This window comes from Aquarana catesbeiana, linkage group LG03 (genome assembly GCF_042186555.1).
Source record: "Aquarana catesbeiana isolate 2022-GZ linkage group LG03, ASM4218655v1, whole genome shotgun sequence".
Lineage (NCBI taxonomy): Eukaryota > Metazoa > Chordata > Amphibia > Anura > Ranidae > Aquarana > Aquarana catesbeiana.
In genome coordinates, this window is record NC_133326.1 from 739,591,351 (window position 1) to 739,608,457 (window position 17,107).

Below are 17,107 nucleotides of genomic sequence, written 5' to 3' on the forward strand. Positions count from 1 at the left end.
GTACTAAATTTAAAGGGATATTACACTTTTATTGTTTGACTTTAAGCATTATTAAAATCACTGCTCCTGAAAAAACGGCCGTTTTTAAAACTTTTTTTTGCATTGATCCATGTCCCCTGGGGCAGGACCCAGGTCCCCAAACACTTTTTATGACAATAACTTGCATATTAGCCTTTAAAATTAGCACTTTTGATTTCTCCCATAGACTTTTAAAGGGTGTTCCGCGGCATTCGAATTTGCCGCGAACACCCCAAATTGTTCGCTGTTCGGCGAACTTGCGAACAGCCAATGTTCGAGTCGAACATGAGTTCGACTCGAACTCGAAGCTCATCCCTAACCAGGAGGTATTTGATATGTTGTACCAGGATGTGCTTGGTGTGACCAGGAGATACTTGGTATGTTCTACCAGTACGTAGTGGGTGTGACCAGGATGTAGCTGGTATTGTGAAATAAAGTGTGTCCCTTAGTGATAGGACTTGTCTCCTTCTTTGTATTTTTATCCTGATCGAGTTTTGTGTTCTTAGAGAAAGTTGAGGAATCAGAAGGAAGAAGGGGCTGTAGGTGGTCTGCGGCTGGACATCCACTTTCTAACAGAACTACAGCGCAGGGGGTCCCGGCTACTGATGACTCCACAAAATACAGATATATCCTGGGGGATGATGGGAAATATGGTAAGTTCAGGCTTACATCTCCAGCCTGGTTAGTATACAATTGTAGGGGGAGGGTTGTGAACCATAAGGTCAGGATTCTGTCTCTTGGTATGGTCAGAGTGTATCTAAGAAGCACTAATTCTGAGGTACTGATATTGGGTTATTGATACTGAGGTACTGATACCGGGGTATTGATATTTGACTTGATACATCTAGAGAGTGACCGGGGTTCTCTGTCTGCAGTGTTCAGTCCCTGCCCAGCCACCATCCTGATGCTGTACAAGGACCAGTCATTACACAGTGCGGTCGGCATAGGTCAGTGCTGTGGGGTCATGGACCGGACCTGTTACTACGCTGAGCAGGGGGCAGAGCTCAGATCTGGGGTACTTTGTGCATGAAGGCGAGCAGGTAAGAGATTCCCTACAACAGGTAACATGGATCAATCCTTTCTATATTACATGGAGAGCTAATACCAAGAGATAGCGGAGGGCACCAACATCAATCCCCAGCAAAACCCCCTCCCCCAAGGGTAAAAAGAATTCTGCCACCAGGGCAGCTAAAGCTTACACTAAGAAGCCCTCCCTGTACTGATCACCTTTCCTCCATTTATATAGCACTTTCAGTAAAGAAGTTATCCCTTTGCTGATCACCACTCCTCCATACACAGCTCTTACAGTAGAGAATCCCTCCTTGTACTGATCACCTCTCATCCATAAGATAGCTGTGTACAGACCTTGAGAAATCCTTCTACTGACCATGCACCTTTTCTGTGCTCCACACAGGATGTCCTGTTTCCGGTGGAGTACCTACACCAGGCTGGAGGTTATGTCCTACACGAGGTGATGGCCACGGAACACCTGAGGGTTGGAGATCATGTGGTGCTGTTCCTGGATGAGGTATCTGTGGGAAGTCCTGGGGGTGTCCTCAGCTGCTGGGCTGTGATCTCACTATGCTCCTGTCTCCTCGCAGGCACAGCACACTGCGTGTATGGAGAAGCACACCACCACCCATCTGCTGAACTTCGCCCTGCGCCAGGTTCTGGGGGAGAGCGCAACAAAGCACGGGTCACATGTCACTGCTGAGCGACTGCGGTTTGATGTCAGCGTCACGGTGAGGAGTGGGATAACACGTAGTGGTGGGAGCTAGAAAACTGCAAGCCTGTTCATTGAAAGGAGAAGATCTCTGAGGTAAATTGCCCAAGCCCTAGTAGGATGGACACTAAGGGAAAAGTTGCTCCTCCCCAGTTATCATTGCCCGAGGGGGACAGACACTGGAAATCCTCCTCTACCAAGTGTCTCTTCCACTTCTTCCCAGTTGGAGTGGACTCTTCCCTCTTTAGTGGTGGGGTTGGGGGACTCTTTCTCCTCACTGGTTAGTGGTGGGATTGGGGGACTCTTTCTCCTCACTGATTAGTGGTGGGATTGGTAGACTCTTTCTCCTCACTGGTTAGTGGTGGGATTGGTGGACATCTCCTCTCTGGTTAGTGGTAGGATTGATGGATTCAATTTCCTTCCTGGTTAGTGATAGGATTAGTGGACATCTACTCCCTGGTTAGTGGTGGAATTGGTGGACATCTACCCCCTGGTTAGTGGTGGGATTGGTGGACTCTTTCTCCTCCCTAGTTAGTGGTGGGATTGGGGGACTCTTTATCCTCCCTGGTTAGTGTTTGGATTGATGGACATCTCCTCCCTGGTTAGTGGTAGGATTGGTGGACATCTACTCCCTGGTTAGGGGTAGGATTGGTGGACATCTACTCCCTGGTTAGTGGTGGGATTGGTGGACTCTTTCTCCTCCCTAGTTAATGGTGGGCTCTCCTTCCTGGTTGGTAATAGGAGTTCCACATTTGTTTTTTTGCACCTGTTTTACATGGAACCCCCAAAACAAAAAAAACAGCAAACTATTGAACCTCCTGTAAAGCCCCTCCCATGAGGTCTCAGGGACTAACTCCTCTCTGTTGTGTTCTCAGAAAGCCCCTCCCAGGAGGTCTCTGGGAATGTCCCCTTTCTGGGTGTTTTTATGCTGGCAGATTATTTGTCCCTTTTTGTATATTTTCTCACGCAGTTTGTATATTTTAGGGGCCGGTGAGCGGTCAGCAGCTGCAGGAAGTTGAGAAGAAGTTCGAAGACATGATTGGACAGAATCAGGAGGTTTATGCTGCGGAGATCCCACTCACAGATGCCAAAATTATCCAGGGTCTTCGCAGTGATAGGAGGTATGTCATTTACATCACAATGCCCTGAATGGGTGTAATCCAGTGGTTTTAAACTGGCGGCCCTCCAGCTGTTGCGGAACTACAAGTCCCATCATGCCTCTGCCTATGGGAGCCATGCTTGTAACTGTCAGCCTTGCAATGCCTCATGGGAATTGTAGTTTTGCAACAGCTGGAGGGCCACCAGTTTGAGACCCCTGGTGTAATCCATCCAGAGTCCGGGGAGGGAACGTACAAGTTCTTTTACTATTGAGAGTCAGAGCAACAACCCCTCCCCCACCAGAACAGTGACTCCTCCCCCTTCTCCAAAGCACTGACTCCTCCCCTTTCAGAGCAGTGACTCTTTCCCTTCCAGAGCAATGACTCCTCCCCCTACCTACTCTGTTCCGGCTCTGTAGGAAGTTTTCAGTCAGAGAGTGACAGTCTGAAAGGAAGCAGCTTCCGCTGTGCACTGTCTGTAGATAACCCACAGTGCTCTGGGAATTCCATGTTCGCAGTACGTCTGTTAAATGTTTATTTGTGAAGCTTCTTTCTTGTGAGAGAAATTCAAAATTCATATTTTTTGCTATATTTTAATTGGACCAAAAACTTCCAATGGGTTTGGGGGGGTAGTTCTCTATCCTCCACCATCTAGTCTGGGAACCCTTTCCTTTCCTGTTTGTGATGTATCAATACCTCAGCCACCAATCAGATACAAACCTCCTTTAAACCTCTGAATCTGATTGGTGGTATATTAGGAGAGTGGAAGGATTTATGAAGAAGGCCACCTACACCACATGTCAGCTTCCCTCTGGAATCTGTCTGCAGGGATTGCACAAAACTTAGTGTTTTCCACTTTTGCAGCCAAAAAGAACTAAATTTCCCATAAAACATTGGGCATGTGGTGATGTTGGTGGGTGGGAAGAGACAGCGCTGTCCGTATGGCGTAGCTGTCAGTCAGTGCCTGTGGATGGTCACCACCGGATGCTGCGCAGATTGTAACCGCCCACTCTAGGAAGTCCGACATAATTGGGAGACATTTACCATAGGGAGATATTCGCAGCAGCCGTTCGCTGCACACGGGAGCGTCCCTCGGTCAAATGGAGAGAGATGTTGGGGGATAAGAAGGAGGAGAGTTTTTGTGATGGTAAGGCTGTACCTTGTATATAGAAGTGTTTGCTTTCTGGATGGAGTTCCGCTTTAACAGACAGACCGGTGGTGGGCTGTGTGACGAACGCGGGTGTCAGATCCCTGCCCTCCTCGCTAACTCGCGACAAAGGACCGGCCAACCTCACACCACGCTGTCACTTACGTAACAATGCCACTCTCAGCTGCGCCCAGCACAAAGATTTTCCAGCTTGCGGGACCACAATCTAGGTGCGAGCAGCCTGAGAGTGATTGTCACTGGGCTAATTACACAATTAACCCTTTAACTGCCACCACCCCCGTTTAAAAAGACCGAGCCGGGGGAGACTCGTAATTTTGCAATACCAATTATAATTTTAGAATAAGCGTCTGACACACACACTGCCACTACAGACAGATCTGCTCAGAGTCTTACTCTACAACAGTAGCGCCCTTCAAGAGGCAGGTTCGTTTATAGCTTGCATTAGGAGCTTTAGAGACAAGGTTAACACTTTTCAACATAAGGGTTTATTATGAAAAGGTCAAAGTTGATGCAAATAAAATATTTACAGAAAAAAAAGATGTTTCAAAAAATAAAGACAATATACAGCCACAAAGCAATAAGGTAGAATTGGGAAGGAAGGATACTTGCAATTAATGTCCGAGGGTTGATCAGAGTTCGATCGATGAGCTAGGTAATTGGTTCTCGACTTGGCAGATGTTTCTTCTTGGATGGTAAAAGGAGAACTCACCATTGTCTTGGCATCTCCTCTTTTCTGTCAAATCAAAGGGGGTGTTGACAGCGACCAGTAACCAATCATCTGATCAGCTGGTTTTAGGGGTTGGTTGCTGGGAGGTGTCTACACTCATGACCATGTCCCAGGTAGATTTCTTTAATACATATTCATATATCTGCATCTGTAGTGTTGACAGACTCCAAATATCCATATTATTATTCAACTTGAGATTTCCTTCAAAACAAGTCTAAACATGCTATGTCTATAACGTATAGCCTGCTTTGGAGGAATAAGTGGTCCCAGGGGTTTCCCATATGACCTGACATAGGGGTGTCTGGACTTGAAACGTTCCATTTTATCTGAGGAAGCCAAATATGTCCAGATTATGGCTGTGCTATTACTAAGTCAGAAGTTATGAAACATGCTGAAATTTCATACTTATTCTAGTGAGGTGTATTCAGAAGACTTTACGACCGAGGCCTGTTTGTTCTCTGAGTGGGGAGGGTGACAGTTTTACGACAGGCCTGAACACTGCCCTTACAACAAATGTTTTCTACTGACTTAGCCTGCTCTGTTTTCTCTGTTGAGATAACCTTTTCTGTTGAACTTAAAAAGCTTTGAATTCCTAAGGTGGGGAAGACGGAGTTCAGAGTTCTCTGTGAGGTTACATGGTTAGCAAAACTGTCATGGCTACTTCCACACAAGATGGCAGCTAGCTACAGCTTGTCATGTCCCGTACTTGATATCGTTACACCTCCCCCCTTAGGTGGTTGCATGGGAGGGAACTACAATTTCCCTCCTGACGCAACCGACTCCTGCGGGCTCGGCTTGTCGTGACAGCCCATCAGCATTGCCATGGGCGCTGCCTTTCTTATGCTGGATGGTGAAATCGTATTGCTGAAGAATTAGGCTCCACCGAAGTAGTTTGCCATTCTCCCCAGCAACATGATTTAGCCAGCTCAAGGGATTGTGATCTGTGATCACAGTGAAGTGCCGTCCATAAAGGTACGTTTGTAACTTCTGGAGAGCCCACACGATCGCAAGACACTCCTTTTCGATCGTGGCATATGCTACTTCCCTGGGAAGCAGCTTCCTGCTCAGGTAGAGGATGGGATGCTCCTCTCCGGCCTCGTCCACCTGGCTCAGGACTGCACCCAATCCAAAGGCAGAGGCATCCGTCTGCACAAGGAAACGGCGGGTGAAGTCTGGAGCCTGCAGCACAGGTGCGCTGGCCAGCGCCCCCTTCAAGGCCTGAAATGCCTGCTCACATTCTGGTGTCCAAGACACCACCTTGGGCAGTTTCTTTTTGGTTAGGTCAGTCAGAGGTTTGGCCAGGCTACTATAGTTACATACAAATTTCCTATAGTAGCCAGCGGTCCCCAAGAAAGACATAACCTGCTTTTTGGTTTGAGGGGTAGGCCAGGCCAGGATGGCCTCAACCTTCCCTGTCTCGGGTTTCAGGGTACCTCCTCCTACCTGGTGTCCCAAGTACTGCACATCAGTCATGCCAATCTGACACTTACTGGGTTTTACAGTCAGATTGGCAGCTGTCAGTTGGTCCAGGACCTGTGACAGGTGCACCAGGTGTTCTTCCCAGGTAGGGCTGAACACGGCGATGTCATCCAGGTAGGCTACGGCAAAGGTTTCCAGCCCCTCCAGTAAGTCATTCATGACTCTCTGGAAGGTAGCTGGGGCATTCTTCATCCCAAACGGCATGACGGTAAACTCGAACAATCCGAATGGGGTGATGAAGGCCGACTTTTCCCGAGCCTCAGGGGCCAGAGGAATTTGCCAGTACCCCCTGCTCAGATCCATGATTGTTATATAACGGGCAGCCGCCAGCCTATCTAACAACTCATCAATCCGGGGCATAGGGTAGGCATCTGCAGTAGTGATGGCATTCAGTTTCCGGTAGTCCACACAGAACCTGGTCGTCTGGTCCTTTTTGGGAACCAAGACTACTGGGGACGCCCAGGCACTGTGGGACTTCTGAATCACCCCCAGCTGCAGCATTTCCTCCACCTCCCTTTTCATGTCGGCCAGCACCTCCAGGGAGACGCGATAGGCCGACTGTTTAATGGGGGGATGTGCCCCGGTGTCCACCTGGTGGACAGCGAGGTGTGTCCTCCCAGGTTTTCCCGTAAACCTGCTACCATGTACTGCCAGCACTCGCTTCAGTCCAGGTACCTGGGTGGGGGTAAGATTGGAGTTTATCAGGAGTTCTGAGTCTACCTCCCTGGTGTCTGCTAGCAGGTCCAGAAGTGGATCAGCCTCCTCGGGCTCTGGCCTGCTGCAGACCGGCATGACATAGGCCGTGCGCTCATGATGGGCTTTGATCATGTTAACATGAATGGCCTTCTGCCGTCTACGCCCTTCTCCCAACCTGACCAAGTAGGTGACATCATTCAGACACTGGGTGATGGTGTACGGGCCTTCCCATGCTGCTTGGAGTTTGTTCTGCCGCAGGGGAAGCAGAACATACACCTTCTGACCAATGTCATAGGTCCGCTCCCTAGCGTTACGGTCATACCACTCTTTCTGCCTAGTCTGGGCCTGGGTCATGTTCTCCCGCACAATTTCCACCAGCGTCTCCATTTTATCTCTGAATTTTAGGACATAATCCACAACAGAGACCTTTGAGTCGGCAATCTTGCCCTCCCAGGTCTCACGGATTAGGTCCAGGGGTCCTCTTACCCTCCGTCCGTACAAAAGTTCAAATGGCGAAAAGCCTGTGGACTCCTGAGGCACCTCTCTGTAAGCAAACAGCAGATGAGGCAGATATCGTTCCCAGTCCTTACCCTGGGAGTGCACAAAGGTGCACAACATTTGTTTCAAGGTTCCATTGAAACGCTCGCACAAACCGTTCGTTTGTGGGTGATAAGGACTGGCCATGATATGCGTCATCTGTATTTTCCGACAGAGAGCCTGCATCAAGTCGGACACGAACTGAGGGCCTTGATCGCTGATGAGCTCAGCCGGGAATCCCACTCTTGTGAAGATTCCCAGCAGAGCATCAGCGACCTTGTCTGCCCGGACGCAGGAGAGAGCCACCGCCTCCGGATAACGCGTGGCATAGTCGACAACTGTAAGGATAAAACGTTTGCCTGAACTGCTAGGGATGGCCAAAGGGCCAATGATATCCACTGCCACCCTCTTAAAAGGTTCGTCAATCACAGGCAAAGGTTTTAGCGGAGCCCTGTGTACATCCCCTGCCTTGCCAACTCGCTGGCAGGTAACACAGGACCGACAGTAGTCAGCTATGTCAGCGAGCATTGTAGGCCAATAAAAGTTATGTATCAACCGCCCTTGGGTCTTAGTGATCCCCAAGTGCCCTGCGAGGGGAATTTCATGAGCCACTTTTAGCAGCTGTCCCCTAAATTGACTGGGTACAACCAGCTGCCTGCTACCTAGGTCAGCCTCATTCCCCTCTGCAGGCATATTTTCTCTGTACAGTTTACCTTTGTCCCAATAGACCTTTTGTTTGTCATTCTCTGCAGGGGGGCGATCAGCTAGACTCCTGAGCTGTGCTAGTGTTTGGTCTGTCTGCAGTGCTGTTTCAAAGGCGGAACAACAGGTCCCAGCCAGCAGTCCTGTGGCAAACATGGACAGCTGCTGAGGCTCAACAGAGGTGGAGTCCACTGGGTCAGAACAGGGAGAGGGCCCAGAGACCTCCTCCTGCTGTTCTGCGACCAGGGCCTGCACCTCGGCTGCCTTTGCAGCACTGCGAGTGACCACCAGTACTGGCAATGCATTATCATCATCATTATCATCATCATTATCATCATCATCATTATCATCACATTTAACCTTTATCAGTTCAGCATCATTGGAACATACATCAGTTACCTTCACTGGCAAGGGGGCCTCCTCTCCTGTCTCTGAAGAAGGAGGACCTTGCACTTCCACTCCACCCTCCCCCTCCCTCTGTCCATCTACAGGTTGCCCAGATATTACCCCAACATCTGTAAACAGTACCTTGGGAGGTCCGGAGAGATCCGTGGGAGCATCTGGGGTGCTTTTAGCAGGGGCATAGTATGAAACAAGGGTACCTAAATCAGAACCCAACAACACTGCAGTGGGGATCTCCTCCGAGACACCCACCTCTCTCATCCCACTTCCGGCACCCAATCAATAAAAACATAGGCACTGGGTACACAGGAACGGGTTCCCCCAACTCCGGTGAGGGTAAGGAACTTCTCTGGGATGATGTCTGTTTCTTCTATAACCTCTGGTCTGACCAATGTGACTTCGGCTCCGGTGTCACGAAAGCCTGTTACAGTCCGGTGGCCTACGATGACTGGCTGCAAGTTGGCATTGGTTCCGGGAGGTTTCCCACTGACGAGCAGCACAGCGGAAGGGTTGCTAGCCGGATGGCCAGGTGATGTCGTCTTCTTCTGCTCAGGGCACTGCGCCCTGAGATGTCCGGCTCCCCCACAGTTGTAGCATTTGCGTTTGTCAGTTAGGAAGGCCTTGGCTCCAGGAGTTGCAGGTTCCGGCTGCTGAGGAACTTGTTTGGTAGGCAGAGGAGGGGTTGCCGTGTGCGATTTCCCTCCTTTCCAGCCATTCAGAGGAGCCTTGCGATGGTCAGATACCCGAGAGTGGATATAGGTATCTGCCAGTTCTGCTGCTGCTTTGGCAGAGGCTGGCTTTCGCTCCAGCACAAACTGTCTGACGTCTGTAGGACAGATGTGCAAAAGTTGATCTGCAATCATAAGACTTCCAGGGATTCAAAAGAATCGGCTTCCAAGCCTTTAGTCCACTGCCGGAATGTGGTGCGTAAGCGACCTACCACATCCATGTATGAGTCCCCAGGCCCCTTTTGCAAGGACCTAAAACGCTTCCGGTACACTTCCGGGGTTAGCTGAAACTTTTGGATGATTGCAGCTTTTAGGGCCGCATAATCGTCGCACTGTTCTTCTGACAGTTCGACATAAGCATCCAGGGCCTTGCCTCGTAGCCCTGGCGTCAGGTACCGGGCCCATTGTGCTGGGGGCAGATGGTACTGACGGCAAGTTTTTTCAAACGACAGTAGATACACGTCAATGTCACTGTCCTTTTCCATAACTGGAAATTTGGCTGCCGGGGTCACTGGCAGAGAGGCATCCCTGTGCTCTAGGGATCCGAGGTTCTGAGCCTGTCGCTGCTGCTGGAGCCTAGCCATCTCCAGTTCGTGCCGACGATCAGCCTCCCTCTCAGCCTGGCGTTCCTCCTGCTCAGCCCTGCGTTCCGCAGCCTCTCTCTCGGCCGCCGCCTGGCGCTCAAGAAACTGCAGGTACACCACAGGATCCGTCTCCCTGAGGTTTTGTAGAGTTTCTTGCATTTGAAGAGAGTCTATGATGGTTTCAGGCAATCTGATGCTGGCCTGCTCTTGTGATGGCTTGGAGGTAACAATCCGTGGTATTCCAGTGTCAGTCTCTGCTTGCCCATCTGGTGAGGCCGCCTCTGAACCACTGGGCTCTGGAGTAGCGGAAACCCTTTCTGGTCCAGTTTCCCCCAGGTTCTGGTGTGCACGGATATCAAACTCCTGTAAGGCATGTATCAAGCCTTCACGATTTTTGCCACCAACGTCAATTCCTCTTTCTGTGCACTCAACAGTCAGTTCATTCTTGCTCATCTTTTTATATGCTGATAACCCAGACATTTTGCAAGCAGAAGAGATAGAACAGAAAGAAGAGATAGGAAGAAGGTGTAGGAAAGAGTTGTTGCTGTATGTCTCTCTTGAAAAAATCAAAATCAAAAAATATGCACCAGCTTGTCTCTAAGGACTGTTTCCACAAAGGTTACAATCCTTCAGTGCAGAGCTAATTCCTAACAATGCACTGAATGCTCTTAATGCGAAACTATCCCGCTACGCTGCCAGCCAATATGTGACGAACGCGGGTGTCAGATCCCTGCCCTCCTCGCTAACTCGCGACAAAGGACCGGCCAACCTCACACCACGCTGTCACTTACGTAACAATGCCACTCTCAGCTGCGCCCAGCACAAAGATTTTCCAGCTTGCGGGACCACAATCTAGGTGCGAGCAGCCTGAGAGTGATTGTCACTGGGCTAATTACACAATTAACCCTTTAACTGCCACCACCCCCGTTTAAAAAGACCGAGCCGGGGGAGACTCGTAATTTTGCAATACCAATTATAATTTTAGAATAAGCGTCTGACACACACACTGCCACTACAGACAGATCTGCTCAGAGTCTTACTCTACAACAGTAGCGCCCTTCAAGAGGCAGGTTCGTTTATAGCTTGCATTAGGAGCTTTAGAGACAAGGTTAACACTTTTCAACATAAGGGTTTATTATGAAAAGGTCAAAGTTGATGCAAATAAAATATTTACAGAAAAAAAAGATGTTTCAAAAAATAAAGACAATATACAGCCACAAAGCAATAAGGTAGAATTGGGAAGGAAGGATACTTGCAATTAATGTCCGAGGGTTGATCAGAGTTCGATCGATGAGCTAGGTAATTGGTTCTCGACTTGGCAGATGTTTCTTCTTGGATGGTAAAAGGAGAACTCACCATTGTCTTGGCATCTCCTCTTTTCTGTCAAATCAAAGGGGGTGTTGACAGCGACCAGTAACCAATCATCTGATCAGCTGGTTTTAGGGGTTGGTTGCTGGGAGGTGTCTACACTCATGACCACGTCTCAGGTAGATTTCTTTAATACATATTCATATATCTGCATCTGTAGTGTTGACAGACTCCAAATATCCATATTATTATTCAACTTGAGATTTCCTTCAAAACAAGTCTAAACATGCCATCTCTATAACGTATAGCCTGCTTTGGAGGAATAAGTGGTCCCAGGGGTTTCCCATATGACCTGACATAGGGGTGTCTGGACTTGAAACGTTCCATTTTATCTGAGGAAGCCAAATATGTCCAGATTATGGCTGTGCTATTACTAAGTCAGAAGTTATGAAACATGCTGAAATTTCATACTTATTCTAGGGAGGTGTATTCAGAAGACTTTACGACCGAGGCCTGTTTGTTCTCTGAGTGGGGAGGGTGACAGTTTTACGACAGGCCTGAACACTGCCCTTACAACAAATGTTTTCTACTGACTTAGCCTGCTCTGTTTTCTCTGTTGAGATAACCTTTTCTGTTGAACTTAAAAAGCTTTGAATTCCTAAGGTGGGGAAGACGGAGTTCAGAGTTCTCTGTGAGGTTACATGGTTAGCAAAACTGTCATGGCTACTTCCACACAAGATGGCAGCTAGCTACAGCTTGTCATGTCCCGTACTTGATATCGTTACAGGCTGTACAGCATACCATTGGTGGTGGTGGCCTGGCATTCCTCTACCCCTGCTCTATTCATTTCTCCCCTCCCCCAGGTGTACCCAGATCCGGTACATGTGGTCTCAGTGGGCGTTCCCATTCAAGAGATGCTGAGTCCGGCCTCCAGAACTGCTCAACAGACGTCAGTGGAACTTTGCTGCGGCACTTAAGAGACAAGTTTTTCCCAACTGAATGTGTGTCCCGTTTGGTCTCTCCTTCCTGAAATTCTCCTGGATTGCCTTCCCTCTCCTGGTTCCTCCTGGGTTCTCCTGATTACCCCTGCCCGAACACCTTCTGGACTCTCTACCCCCGGATTCCTCCTGAGATTCTCCCTTTAATTCTTTAATTTAAGATTCCCCACCCCCCCCACTTTCCAATTTCTCCTGAGATTCTCTTGGATTCCCCAATATTCCCCACCACTTCCTGATTCCTCCTGAGGTCTCCTGGATCCACCCCTCCTGCCAATTCTTTTCAAACTTTTCTGGATTCCCTTTCTCTATCTGATTCTTCCTGATATTTCCATGGATTGCCCCTCGATTTCTCGAGATTCTCCTGGATTCTTCCACCTCCCCTTCCAGTCACCAATCTCCCCCATGTCTCTCTCCTGAAATTCTCCTGGATTCCTTTTAGTTCCTTCTATGATTCCCCTGTAATCCTCAACTCCACCGCCATGCTTTCCAATTCCTACTGATTTTTCCAAAGTTTTCCACCCCCCTTCATGATTCCTCCTGAGGATTCCCTCCCTCTATCCTGATTTTTAGATTATCCTGGATTTCCTGCTACCCCAAGATTCCTCTTTAGATTTCCTGCCACCAGTCTCCCCCCACCCATTTCCATTCCCATCTTCTCGAGATTTCTCCTGAGTTTTCCTGGATTTCCTAAATGCTCATAAACCCCCCTCCGCAATTCCTCTTGAGATTCTCCTCTGTCCCCCAGAAAGATTTTTCCTCAGGTTCCCTGTGTCCCCCTCCTGATTCCTTCTGAGATTCTTCAGTATTCCCTACCCCAGAGCCACTCTCCAACCCCCCTGATTTCTCCTGAGGTTGCCTCAATTCTCTTGATACCCTCCCCGGATTCCTCTGTATCACCCCCAGACATGTTCCACCTCAGGTTTCCTGGGTTCCCCAAATGCTTATACCCCCTAACTTTTCCTGAGATTCTTCAGTATCCTCTATTCTACAGCCACCCCCAACCCCTTCAATCCCTCCTGAGGTTTCCTGGATTTCCCTAATTTTCATGATTATCCCCCCGGGATTCCTCTGTTTACCCCCTAGACAGGTTCCTCCTCAGGTTTCCTGGGCCCCCCAATACCTTCTGTGATTCATCTGTATTCCCTTCCCGATTCCTGGCCCCCCCAACCCCGATTCCTCCTGAGATTCTCCTGGATCCCCTACCCTACAGCCACCCACAACCCCCCCAATTCCTCCTGAGGTTTCCTGGATTACCCTAATTCTCATTGCACCCACCCCCCAATTCCTCTGATTCCTCCAGTTCATGAACCACCCCACAACTCCTCAAGAAATTTCCTGGATTTACTCTGATTCCTCCTAAGACACCCGAGCCTCTGTATTCCTCAAAAAAATTCTTGGACCCCCACCTCTGGATTCATACTGAGATTCTCCTGGATCCCCCTATTCCTCCTGAAATGTTCTGTTTATATGCAGACACCTTCAGAAGACGGGAGCCATTGAGGATTTGGTGATCATCTCCGAGAAACCTCTGCTGAGAGGGATTGTCCACCTTATCGCCGTTACTGGAGAAGAAGGCAGAGAGGTCAGATATCTGAGGCCACGCCCAGCACACATCCATCCAATCCTCTGCATGATACAATTTAATTATAATTATTTTAATTATTGATGATGATTAAGAATTAAAAATCTGTGAAATTTACTGTTAGTTTGATACAATAATATATAAGACCTTCCAGGGTCACCTTCATTTTCTGATCTTCTCTCCAGGCATGGGAGATGGGACAGGTTCTATGCAGGGAAGTAGATTTCCTTGTTGAGTGGATGAAGATGATAACCCCTTCCCTGAAAAACGCTCTGAGGTTGTCCAAGGAGGTCAGACTTGTGACGGATGTGAGTGAAGATCAGGGTGTCAGGATTTACACTGGGGGCATTAGGAAACGGGTGATGCTATATCGCACAGCAGGGGGGAGAAATGTGGTCACATGACTTAGACTAAAAAGAAGGGGTACCGATGGAAAAAAAAACGATGCACACCAAAATAAAAATAAGAAGTTTCACATTGGTGGGGAGATGTGTGATCGAGGAAGACAATCTATCACTGAAAGCTCCAACAAAGCCGCCATAACCGTGTCATTGTTCCTTTACATTGCAGAGTGTGGACAGCGCCTCTATGCCCCAGTGGCAGAGGAAGGAACTACAGGCATCTCTCAAGGCTTTGCAATGATCGGCCAACACAGCTGTTCGGAAGGCGATAGGGAGAAAGGTAAAGGAGGGGCGGAGCTATCTTACACATGGGGATAGGGACGGGGGATAATATATTTTTATACTGTGTGGCTGGATGACTTCACAACTCATCATTGGATGGAATCATCCCAGGTATAGGATCTCCTGGAATAGAGCGGAATTCAGTTCTGGGAGATCTCCTGCCACCAATCAGATTCTAATGCTCCTTTTCCCCTCCCCCAGGCTGCAGAGAGCGTCCTGAGTCTGCTGGACAGGCATGGCCAGCGTCCCGTCATAGTGGACTGTGTGGAGGAGGAGTATCTTCCGGTTAGATATCGCCATTTCCTCTCCTGATACAGAGAATCTCGTCCTTCCTCCCTGGAACTCCCCCTCCCTGGAACTCCTCCTCCCTCCGCTTTTCTGGAACTCCCCCTCCCTGGAACTCCCCCTCCCTCTGCATTCCTGGAAATCACCCTCTGCCTTCCTGGAACTCTCCCTCCTCCTGCTGGAACTCCCCCTCCCTTTGCCTTCCTTGAACTTCCCTTCCCTTTGTCTCCCTGGAACTCTTCCTCTGTGCTCCTCAGGCACGCTCCCTATCATCAGGCTGATTGTTGCTCCCATCCAGTCTCAGGAGATCCACCTGATGATAGACAGTGAGGAGGAAAAGCATGGAAGGACAATAGAGTGTCAGTGAAAGGTGTGGGAGTGAAGTCATCAGAGGTTGGAGAAGACAATACGGAATGTTCTCCAATTAGTAATGGTGGTGTGTGGTGCCCCTGCAGGTCCTGATAAAGATGGTCTTCCTGCTGTGTGAGCAGTGCCCGGGCTCGGCGATGATGCTGTTCAGCAGGCAGAGCTCCGGGAAGGTGCTGTGTGCATGTCAGGTGCCCAAGGTAAGGGGGTAGGAGGGTTTTATTTCATGTCTGACCCATGTGTATTCAGGAATTCTGCTCATGTGATCTCTTCTCTCCTCCCCCTCAGGGTCCCTCCTCTGTTATGTCTGCCCTGGATTGGGTGTTGGCGGTCTGCTCAGCGATGGGTGGTAAGGCTGGCGGTTCAGAGGGTTACGCCAATGGAAATGGAAGCTGTGAGAAGCTGGACGGGGTTCTGGAGGCGGCACTGAAATTTGCACAGACAAAACTCATGACACCGGACATGACATGCGTCAGGCGGGAGAGAACTGACCCCCCTGGTGTCCAATTGGTGGAACTACATGAAATCTGAGAGGTTGATGGTGGACATAGAGGTCATGTGACAGATGTGGACATCACACAGGAGAACATACGTGTATATCAGGACACTGCGGATGGGGTTATAGGGAGGAGTCATGTCCCTGAACATGTCAGCTGGGTGTGGTGCCGCCATATTTGGGGCCCATTTCATATCCAGCCAATCAGTACACAAGGAGCCTCACACAGTGTCATCACATCTCACAGTGATTTGTGGTTGGATAAAGATGGAGGCTGATCTTCCACTCTGGGCCCTCCAGTGGAATCAGACTTCAGATTTGCATTACTGTTGTTGGGTGTGACTTCCACATTATTAATGTGCTTTGCTGTTCCATATTTCCATGGCTGTATTTCCTATGCAGATACATATTTTCTTTATGTATAACAAGGACAGTCAGTGGCATTTCTGAGGAATAGAGAAGATAAGAGAACCTGTTCATGGATGGAGTGCAAGAAGAGGGCCCAGGTCTGCACCTCTCCTGTTCACCAATGACTAGATCCCAGTGATCTGATAGGAACCCATCTGGGTAATATTGATACAGCTGACACCATAGATGCCACTTTGTGACAGGTCCTCTTTCAGTGACCCATTAGCAGCAGGTGGAATCATTGGCTCTAGGTGGGCCCCTGGCTGGTGTGCTGTATCTCTCCAGGGGCCCCAGCTGTTCTGATGACCCTTCCTTGTTACCATTGAAATCTCTGTCAAGGAAAACAAAATCTGTATTTATTTCTTCTTCTTTGAGGGGCCCAGGAATTCAGAGACTAATATCGGGTTATACTGCCATCTACAGGAAGAATGGAACACTGGTAAACAAAAACTGTGGGCCCAGTATAGCCCCTTCTACTCCCACTATGCCTTAGTTTTGTGGGAGTGTCCAGGAGAAGGGTTGCCTTTTCTCTATGTATTTTTAGAATAATAAAAGATGAATTTTGGGATAACGTTTGGCTGTGTTCTGACATTGTGTACAGGTGGAAATCTCAGGAGGACCGTCATGGGGGAATAGAAAAGGGTCTTCACCAACCACAAGATTGGAGGAGCACAACTGTCCACAATGTCTTTGTATGATGGTGGATTAGCACTGGGAACACCTGAGCTCATTTGAGGGGGCAGCACATACTTTTGCCTCCACCTGAGGAGATCACACCTCACCCAATCTAATCCCCTATACCTGAGGAGACCCCACCTCACTTCACCTCACCCAATACCATTCCCTCCATCTGAGAAGACTACACCTCACCTAATATTGTTTCCTTAACCTGAGGAGACCTCCACCTCATCTAATGCTGTTCCCTCGACCTGAAGAGACCTCACCTCATGTAATGCTGTTCCCTCGACCTGAAGAGACCTCACCTCACCCAATACCATCCCCTCCACCTGAGGACCCCACCTCACCTAATGCCATCTCCTTCGCCTGAGGAGACCCCACCTCACTTCACCTCACCCAATACCATTCCCTCCATCTGAGAAGACTACACCTCACCTAATAT

General features: G+C 49.0%; 1 pseudogene; it reads left to right on the forward strand.

The window, feature by feature from the left end:
* Window positions 1-16,778, forward strand: part of LOC141134399 (alanine--tRNA ligase, mitochondrial-like) — a 34,176-nt pseudogene extending 17,398 nt beyond the window's left edge.
* The last annotated feature ends 329 nt before the right edge of the window (window positions 16,779-17,107 follow it).